The sequence below is a fragment of the Chenopodium album genome, chromosome 24 (assembly GCF_948465745.1).
Source record: "Chenopodium album chromosome 24, dcCheAlbu1.1, whole genome shotgun sequence".
NCBI lineage: Eukaryota > Viridiplantae > Streptophyta > Magnoliopsida > Caryophyllales > Amaranthaceae > Chenopodium > Chenopodium album.
Window position 1 is genome coordinate 21,542,409 of NC_137857.1, and position 9,930 is coordinate 21,552,338.

Below are 9,930 nucleotides of genomic sequence, written 5' to 3' on the forward strand. Positions count from 1 at the left end.
CGAGTGCTTGGTACCGTGCCTGAGAAACATGAATGCTAAGTGAGTGATGAACCGCATGATCTGAGATTGCCTACATTGATTCAAAAAGAATGAAAGAAAAAAAAGAGAAAGAAAAGAATTTCAAAGCAAAAAATATGTGAAAAATAAAACTTGCAAATTCAAAGTTTTCAAATACACAATTACACATCTCGGGGGGGGGGGGGGGGGGTTTCTCGGGTCTTGAGCCTTTTATCCCTTTCTTCCTTAAACCATCAACTTAACCACATTACAACCCTTGAAAGACCTCTTTGAGGTGTACATACACTTGTGCAAAGTTCGGTTAGAGTTACGTTCGGCCTGATTCCTAACGGATACGTAAGCAACCTCGCATTGAGGTGCGGCCACATTCATATTCATATCTATGCATGATTTAGTCAAAGAATATCCAATGCTTATCCCTTACCATTTAGAGCTAGACTTGGGGGCTTGAACCCACATCACGTAGCTTACCCAGCCCAACAAGAGTCATCATCTTTGACTCTTCTCACATCTATTTCCATCACCACAACCTTTGCAGCCAACCTTAGTATCACTTTCACACACTTCACTCACACATACATAGCCATATCATCCTTTCCTTTAAGAACCCTCTATCATGAAATCTTGTTTCAACACTGTGCATGTCATCATCTTTCAAGACAACATTCAAAACATTGTATACTTGCTTAGCTTCCTGACCTGAGCAATATTCATTGTTTCATGCATCGCATAATGCGCTGAGTTATATTTATATATCTGTGATTTTTAATCATAAAAAGCATATTGTGCTTAGCTCCTTGACTTAAGCAACGTTCATTATGCAATAATCACTTCGTCTATATACGTGCTTAGCTTCTAGACCTAAGTGACGTTCAAGATCGTTTCTTACACCATATATGATGCTTAGCTCCATAACCTAAGTTCATTCATCTATCGTGTCACATGATGTAATTGTCCTTAGCCTCCTGGCCAAAGAGCATGCATCATGCATAAACTGTTTTCAAGACAAGCAATTCAATTCATACGATTCATTTCGTCTTGCTTAAGGAGGAAGTTCAAAACTTCTTCCCTTTTTTCATTATTTTCTTTTGGGGAAGTTCAAAAACTTTTTCAAAATTTTGTCATCGAGGGAAGTTCGAAAATAAAATCTTTTTCATGTCTTTCTTTTTCGGGAGAAAGTCAGTACCCTCCACTCATGACAAAAATGACAGAAATTTTTTGCTTTTGCATCTTCGTTTGCTTGTGTCTGCACACACACTCAAATCATACATATACACACACACACACACACACACACAATCACAAGTCGTACACATGTCATGTCAAGTCGTGTCAAGTCAAACTTGGTCAAGTCAGTTGGTCGAGTCAATCATGGTCTATACGAGTCCCTTGCCAAATTTTATTTTGCAGGTCTCAACTACAGCCTACGTCCGGGGACATGCGGATCATCTACAGCCCACGTCCGGGGACATGCGGATCATCTACAGCCCACGTCCGGGGACAAGCGGACCATTTACAGCCCGCGTCCGGGGACAAGCGGACCATTAACAGCCCACGTCCGGGGAAAAGCGGACCATTAACAGCCCACGTCCGGGGACAAGCGGACCATGTACAGTCCACGTCCGGGGACAAGCGGACCAACTACAGCCCACGTCCGGGGACAAGCGGATCATCTACAGCCCACGCCCGGGGACAAGCGGACCAACTACAGCCCACGTTCGGGGACAATCGAACCACCATCATTCATGGCGCAAAGTTCTCGATACACAGAGACTTGCAATTTCATCGTTAGACAAGTTTTTCCTCAAGCATGGAAAATTGTCATCACTCAACTTTCCTCAAGTATGGAAAGTATCTCAACCGGTGGGTTTCTTCAAGCATAGAAAACTGCTAACATCATCCGTCGACTTTCCTCAAGCATGGAAAGTATCATCCGGTGGATTCCTTCAAGCATAGGAAGCTACCAAACTCATTTGTCACCGATACACTAGTGTTAGATACGTATTCTATCCCGTTACTCTTTTTTCTGTGGAATTAACATTTTTTTGCAGGTATCGGCGTATACAGATTGATTTAGGATCGCAGAACGTCTTAAATCATTCTCCGTCCCTATCGGCTACTTTGACTATCGTTTTCGAAACTGACGTTTCTACAAACTCAGTCAAAGTGGGGGCTTCTGTAGACACCTAAAAATGTCTCCCCAAAACCAAACCCGATGATAAATAACCCGAGAGTGCTTAAAAAATCGTACTTTATTAAATTTATATTTTTGAAAGGTCTATGGATTAGTCTTGATGTTTGGTAAAAGCATAGTTTTAATTTTAGCCCAAGCTTGTTAATTAATTTAAAGCCCAAACCTTTTTATTTTATTATTTATTTTTGGCCCAAACATTTTATTTATTTTTATTTTATTATTTTCTTATTTTAGCCCGAATAATAAAAGTCAGAAAAAAGCCCGAAATTATCAATCGACACTTAAAAAGCCGAAAGAAATTAGGGTTAAAAATGAATTTAGACGGAAAAATGGACTGGAAGTGACCGTGTCACGGTACAGTCTGACCGTGTCACGGGAACCCTTCCCGTCTGACGGTGGGACTTCCCGTGACACGGGAGGTCTGTCGTGACACGGGATGTTCTGTGTCCTTTCCGCGTAAACCCTTAACGCGTTTTTCATTCCGTTTTCTGAAAATTTCCCGCGTCACGGGAAAGTGTACCGTCTGACGGTACAGTCTGACCGTGTCACAGGATACTTTTTTAGGGTTTTTATCATTTTAGGGTTCCGTGTGCCCCCTCAGCACATTTTTCCTACAAATACCCCCTCATTTCTGATGTACGGGGCAACCAGAATTCGATTATTATTATTTTCTCTCTTCTATGCTATTAACCTAAACACTAGCCTACCTTTTTAACTTCAAAATTCCTTCTTCAAGCACTCAAAGGAGTCCATATTTTACTCGAGGTTCTGTCCTTAAGCCAAGGTGTGAAAGGTAGAATCGTTTGAGGGTTTGGCCCCAAAATCAACCTTATCGTATTTAATTTAATTTAGTTATTGCTTTATTATTTCCTTGAAGTTACTAACTCTTTTATTATTTTGTAGTTGCAAACAAACAGATTCAAAGTAAGGATCATGCTCTTTTTATTATTATTATTTTTCTAATGGTTTTATGTTGTTGGAATTATATATGATTAAATTGGTTTTTATATTAATATTGATTCTATTATTTATTATGATCACCATATTACATGTTAAAGGGAATATGTAATTGAAAATCACGCCTAATAAGATAATTTGGACAAGCGGTTTAGGTTCCTTTAATCTTGTTGTTTAATCAAGTGGTCACAAATATTATAGAATTATATGTTGCATTAATATAAACCAATTTAGCATAATAATAGTTTGGAGCGAATTGAATATTTTGTTTGTATGCCTTTGAGATCACAGGAATGCTTTTCAATATAAGAATCAAGTAGAGGCCAATACGGGCGAATGTGACTCCATGGCTCACTTCGTACCATCATCCCCGATCCTCCTTTCGTGGTTCCGAACAATATGGAGTTAGTAATCTCATGGATTATGAATGGGGTGTAACCTTCACGGGTCAATCGTTGTTGCCTTTCGTTGTCCCTTTTCGTGGTTGCCTTATAATGATTCGTGAACGGTTTACAAGTTCCTTAAAAACTTGTTGGCGGCTCCCTACTTTATTTGTCCCTAATCGTTGTCCCTTATCGTAATGTCAATTCCCACTTCCTATGAGTGCCAAGCATATTCACACCATGCTTTTAAGTAGGCGCACCTCGAGCGACGCCTACAGGGATGCTAAGCATATGTCAAGAAACTCATTTCTGACAAACTTCATCTGAAATCTGACAAGGTTTACTTTGTGGGTTATCCAAAAGAAACCAAAGGGTATTACTTCTACAACAAATCCGAGAACAAAGTGTTTGTTGCTCGAGATGGTGTCTTTTTGGAGAAGGAGCATCTCTCCAAAATGACAAGTGGGAGGAAAATCGAACTCGACGATGTTCGAGAGGACGAGCAACAAGGACAAGTTGACAATCAAAGTGCTCACGAAGCATCTGTTGACATTGGTCAAAGTCAAAATATGCAAAGTCAAACCGACAATGCAAATGCTCAGTCCATTACCCTACGTAGGTCAACTCAGCCAAGATCTCAACCTAACAGATATGTCGGTGTTCTATTAACTGAAGATCCGGACATCCTAGTAGTGGATGGAGATGAGCCAGCAACCTACAAGCAAGCTATGATGAGCCTCGACTCTGCAAAATGGCAAGAGGCCATGAAATCCGAAATAGACTCCATGTTTGAAAATCAAGTATAGGACTTGGTTGATTTACCCGTAGGTTACACACCTATCGGATGTAAATGGATTTTCAAGATGAAAACCGATAAAGATGGAAATGTATTCATTTACAAAGCAAGGCTGGTAGCAAAAGGTTACAGGCAAATTCACGGCGTTGATTATAATGAAACCTTTTCTCCAGTAGCTATGCTTAAGTCCGTTTGAATTCTTCTAGCGATTGCTACATATTACAATTATGAAATATGGTAGATGGACGTCAAAACTGCCTTCCTCAATGGAATTTTGGAAGAAACTGTGTATATGACACAGCCTGAAGGTTTTGTCGACCAGAACCATCCTAAGAAGGTATGCAAGCTTAAGAAGTCCATTTATGGATTAAAGCAAGCAAGCAGAAGTTGGAATCTGCGATTTAATGAACCATCCGTAAGTTTTGTTTTATTAAGAATCCAGATGAGTCTTGTGTTTACAAGAAGGTCAGTGGGAGTGACATCGCCTTCCTAGTCTTATATGTCGATGACATTTTGCTCATTGGAAATAGCATTCCGTTGTTAGAGTTTGTAAAGGCTTGGCTCGGGAAATGTTTTTCAATGAAAGACTTGGGAGAGGCTCAGTACATACTAGGCAACAAGATCTATAGGGATAGATCAAAAAGGATGATAGAAAAGAGTCAAAGTACTTACGTCAATAAGGTACTAGCTCGATTCCAAATGGAAGGAGCCAAGAGAGGGCACCTACCCATGTCACATGGCATAACCTTAAGCAAGAAGCAGTGTCTAAAGACACCTGATGAGCGAGAAAGGATGAGTCGTATTCCATATGCTTCGCTTATTGGATCGATCATGTATGCCATGATATGTACTAGGCCGGATGTATCGTATGCCTTGAGTGCTACGAGCCGATACCAATCAGACCCAGGAGAGGCGCATTGGACTGCGACCAAGAATATTCTGAAGTACCTGAAAAGGAACAAGGATAAATTCCTGGTCTATGGCGGTAAAGATGAATTGGTTGTTGAGGGATATACCGACGCAAGCTTCCAGACAGACAGAGACGACTTCAAGTCACAATCCGGATACATATTCAATCTCAATGGAGGAGCGTTTAGTTGGAAGAGTGCAAAGAAAAGCACAACCGTTGATTCTACAACTGAAGCCGAGTACTTGGCAGCATCTGAGGCAGCTAAGGAGGCAGTTTGGATTCGCAAGTTCATTGATGAAGTTGGTGTTGTACCCTCCATCAAGGGTCCAATAGACCTCTATTGTGACAACAATGGAGCTATTGCTCAGGCTAGAGAGCCATAAGAACATCAGAAGGTCAAACATGTCCAGAGGCGATTTCACATGATTCGACAATGGAAGACAGAGGGTGAAATCAGAATTTGCAAAGTAAGAGCGGATGACAATGTAGCCGATCCACTTACTAAACCTCTGTCTCAAGTGAAGCACAACAAACACATTGAGGCAATGGAAATCAAGCATGTCGTGAACTGGCTTTGATTTCCATATTATAGTGTTTTAATTAAATTTTGGACAATGTCAATGTAAAGCACTATGATGAACCATTCAGTTTTTGGAGTAATTAAAATTTTTCATGCAATTTAATTCACTCCGTCTCTATTTAATTGTGGTTTAGAATTAAATAATGAGTCAATTTGATTTTAATAAATATTCAAAATAGGGTATTAAGTCAATGGCTTGGATAAAGAAACACCTATTAAGTGAACATTGAATATTATAATCGAAAATTATCCCTAATCAAGGTCATAATTTTTGTGGACGGTTAATGACCATTAGAGATTAGTGTGTAGTATGATTTATAGCACTGTTTTCTGTGCTATGAGGATATAAATCATTTGCACAGGTATTGGTTTGGAACCATACTGGATCGACCTATGAGAATACTTTAAGAGATTTAAAAATCATCATAAGTATTTTTCTCATTATTACTATCGGAACTCTTTTCCTTGACCATGAGTAGTGAGAGGTCTCTTGTTTGAGTACTAGTCCGTTTTTGTATCCGCCAAATGTCTGCTGTAACAAGGGATTATAACGACAGATTTCGAGCGGGTAGGTCCTCTTAGTAAGAGAAGCTACATTACAAGACTGGAAATGTCCCCCTACTAACAATAGGGAACATGTCTTGTTGTTTACAAGGCCTCTCGAAGAGCGAGACTGTGAAAATGCATGGGCGTGCTCAGATGGATTTTAGAAATCATCTGCTTATTGATAGTCAAACTCGGATTTCGAGAAACACTTCTAGACGTAATAGATATGACAAGTAATCTTACTCTGTAGTTCATGAAGAGACATGAAGAGACATAGGAAAGGGGCTATACACTAAATGCACACTTGTCCAGAAGGACAAGTGGGAGATTGAAAGGAATGGTGTCCTTCGAACAAGTGTATTATTCTGATAGCTGATAAGTGGTTTGTTTGACCACTTATTGTGTAATTTTAAACCCGATTTTGCGATCATTTCCCCTCTTTCTAACCCAAATTTTGAATGAAAATGTTTTGTCTCGGTTTTCCCCTCTTGGTTTGTGTTTGTCCATGTTTTGCAGGTCTATGGACTCGATATGGCAAGCTTTGGGTGCATGAATCGTGTTTAAGACATGAGGATTGATGTTTGGAGAGGGCGCTCCAGAGGAGCGGGCGCTCCTCGGCCTTAGCTACATTATGCCCAAAATCAGGTGCTGTTAGGAGCGGGCGTGCACCTCTCATGGAGCGGGCGCTCCTCCCTTTGAAGCTCAATCTGCTCAAGATGCTGGAACAGGGGAGCGGGCGTGCGGCCTAAAGGAGCGGGCGCTCCTAGCTTAGGAGCGGGCGCTCCTCATAGTGGAGCGGGCGCTCCTCGCTGGGAATCCGTTTTCTTTTGACGGATTTCCCTATGTGTTTCGGGGAGTATAAATACTTCCCCTTTAGGTCTTTTAGAGAGAGAGAACAGTAGCCTAGTTTTCAAAAACCCCTCTTAGTTTGAACATTCCTCTTAATTCATTTAGCTTAGTTTTCATCAAATCAAATCATTGTATTAGTGAAATTCAAGAATTATTCTCAAAGTTTGGCAATTTGTATTCAACATTTGAAGCTTCAATTAGTAATTTCTCCAACCTTTTTCTACTTAATTTCATATTTTATTTGGTATTTGCATGTTATTCAAATCTTCTTAGTTCTTGGTAATTTGTTATTGGATGATAGTTATTTCAATTGTTAACCACTTTTCCCAAATTATTGAAGTAGTTAGAACCCTAATTGTTGATTGCATGTTGATGAACATGAGTTGTGAGTAGTCTTCTTGCTAGGGGTTGGGTGAAGCTCAACCTTTTGGGTTAGTTATGCAAATATGGGAGAAACATTGATGTTTGTATTGCAATTAAATTGATTATATGAGATTGCTTGTTAGTTCTTCATGATAGGATTAGCTACCCTTGACTTAGGAGCTTGATAGCATGATATGCCTAATTTGACATGGAAGTGTAAATTGAGTATGTCATTACTTATTGCAATTTGATTATGTATCATCTATTGCTAGACTAATGAGGAATCTAAGTTTAGTAGTGTGAGTTGTTTTCTTATTGCATGAGGTTGATTTTACATATAGTCCTTGCTATACGTTGTCTATTTTACTCCCTGTTTGCCTAATTGCCTTGGTTGAGTGGATCCCATTCCCTAGTGTCTTTAATCCATTGATTTAGAACCATAGTTTGTTTGTCTACTTGACGAAACCCAATTCACCATTGACTTCGAATTAGCTTAAGTGTTAAGATCTTTAGCAACCATATCCCGTTCCTTGTGGACCGAACTCTTACTTGTCATTATGCTTGGTTTGTAATGTGTTTGTTAATAAATGTGTTTGATTGAGTGTGGAATGAGCGACCGTTCTAACGCCCATCAAAATGGCGCCGTTGCCGGGGAGCGGCGTTGTTGATTGCTAATTGATTACTTGAGTCTAGTTCACCATAAACCATAAAAATTTCAAAAAGAATTGTTTCTTTTTGGCTACACTTGTAGCCTTGGTACTAATTGCGTTTGTTGAGAGTGTATGCGCAGAACTCATAACAGGATCTTGGTACCTTACGATCCCGAGATTGAGCAAACTTATAGAAGGAGAAAAAGAGCCGGTTCTTGGCCGTTCAATACTCCCCCAACTAGAGAGACCAATTTCGTGGAGGATCGAGATCAAATGGGTGACGCGGAACCACCACCTCAAAGACCTTTAAAGGAGTTGGGAACTCCGGGAGCTTATAGAGCTTCAAGCGGCATTGCTCCACCCGTCACTCAAGCCAATGACTTCGAGATTCGGCCCGCGATGATAAATTTGATTGAGAGGAGGCAATATAGTAGAGCAAAACATGAGAGCCCTCTTGCACACTTGAACGAGTTCGAGAAATATTGCAACACAAGCAAGGTAAATGGGGTAACTCAAGAGTTTGTGAGACTAAAGCTATTTCCTTTTTCTTTGATAGGAAGGGCTCTTGAATGGCTTGAGAAGGAGGTGAGGCCTAACTCCTTGAGAACTTGGGACGAGGTCACCACGGCCTTCTTAGGGAGATTCTATTCTCAAAAGAAGACGGCCGAAGCAAGGGCTTTGATCCAAGGCTTCCGTCAAAGGGCTAGTGAAACCATATATGAGGCATGGGAACGATACAAAGAATATCAAAGGGAGTGCCCTCATCATGGCATTCCATCATATCAAGTGCTTCAAATTTTCTATGGGGGCTTGAGCCCACAAGGAAAGACTAGCTTGGATGCGGGAGCGGGTGGCCCGATTATGAACAAAACGGAGGAGCAAGTCATCGAGATAATTGAGGATGTGGTGAGACACCACATGGATTGGCAAGAAGGAGAGAGGGAGTCTTTAAGCAAAGGAGGGAATGCGGTCTACTCCGTCGATCACCTCAACGCCATCAATAATTTGACATCTCAAATAGCCAATCTTGGCAAGGAAATGACATCTATCAAGGCAAAGCTAGAGACTTCCACTTCACAACAAGAGCATCCCTCCCAATCTAAGGGGAGAGGTATGAATTCTAACTCTTCTCCTTCTTCATCTAATAACATGCCACATGGGTGTTTGTTTTGTGAAAATTGTGGGTCATATGACCATGATACCTCTTCCTGTAATTATGATTCCCAACCCCAATCCCATTATGAAGAGGGTAATGATAATGAAAATGAACAAGTCAATGCCTTGTCTTATGATAATAGACCTAGGAATGACAATCAAAGATATTTACCACCTAATCGAAGGGAACAAGGGGGAAATGCTTATAATCAAAGAGGAAATGATTATGATTACCATAACCAAAACCAATGGGGTAATAGGAACCAAAGGGACCAAAATCCCCAAGGTAACTACAACCAACATGGTTATGGTAACCATAACCATAATAATCAAGGGAATTATGGGAATCAAGGCCAATATCACCAAGGGGGGAACTCTAATAATAGGAATAATTGGAACAACAATAACAATAGAGGTTTTTCTAATCAAAATGCTTCCAATTCAAATGTGAGAGGTAATAGAGCTCCCCAAGATAACTATTATGCCCAAGCACCACCTAGTAAGTCTAATCTAGAGGAAATGATGGAAA

At 40.3% G+C, this 9,930-nt stretch overlaps 1 non-coding gene across 1 annotated transcript; it reads right to left on the bottom strand.

Annotated features, from left to right (window-relative positions):
* Positions 1-8,913: 8,913 nt before the first annotated feature.
* On the bottom strand, positions 8,914-9,019 carry LOC145612913 (small nucleolar RNA R71). Its single transcript, XR_014106817.1, has one exon. It is a non-coding gene; the product is annotated as a small nucleolar RNA R71 (small nucleolar RNA).
* Positions 9,020-9,930: the final 911 nt, after the last annotated feature.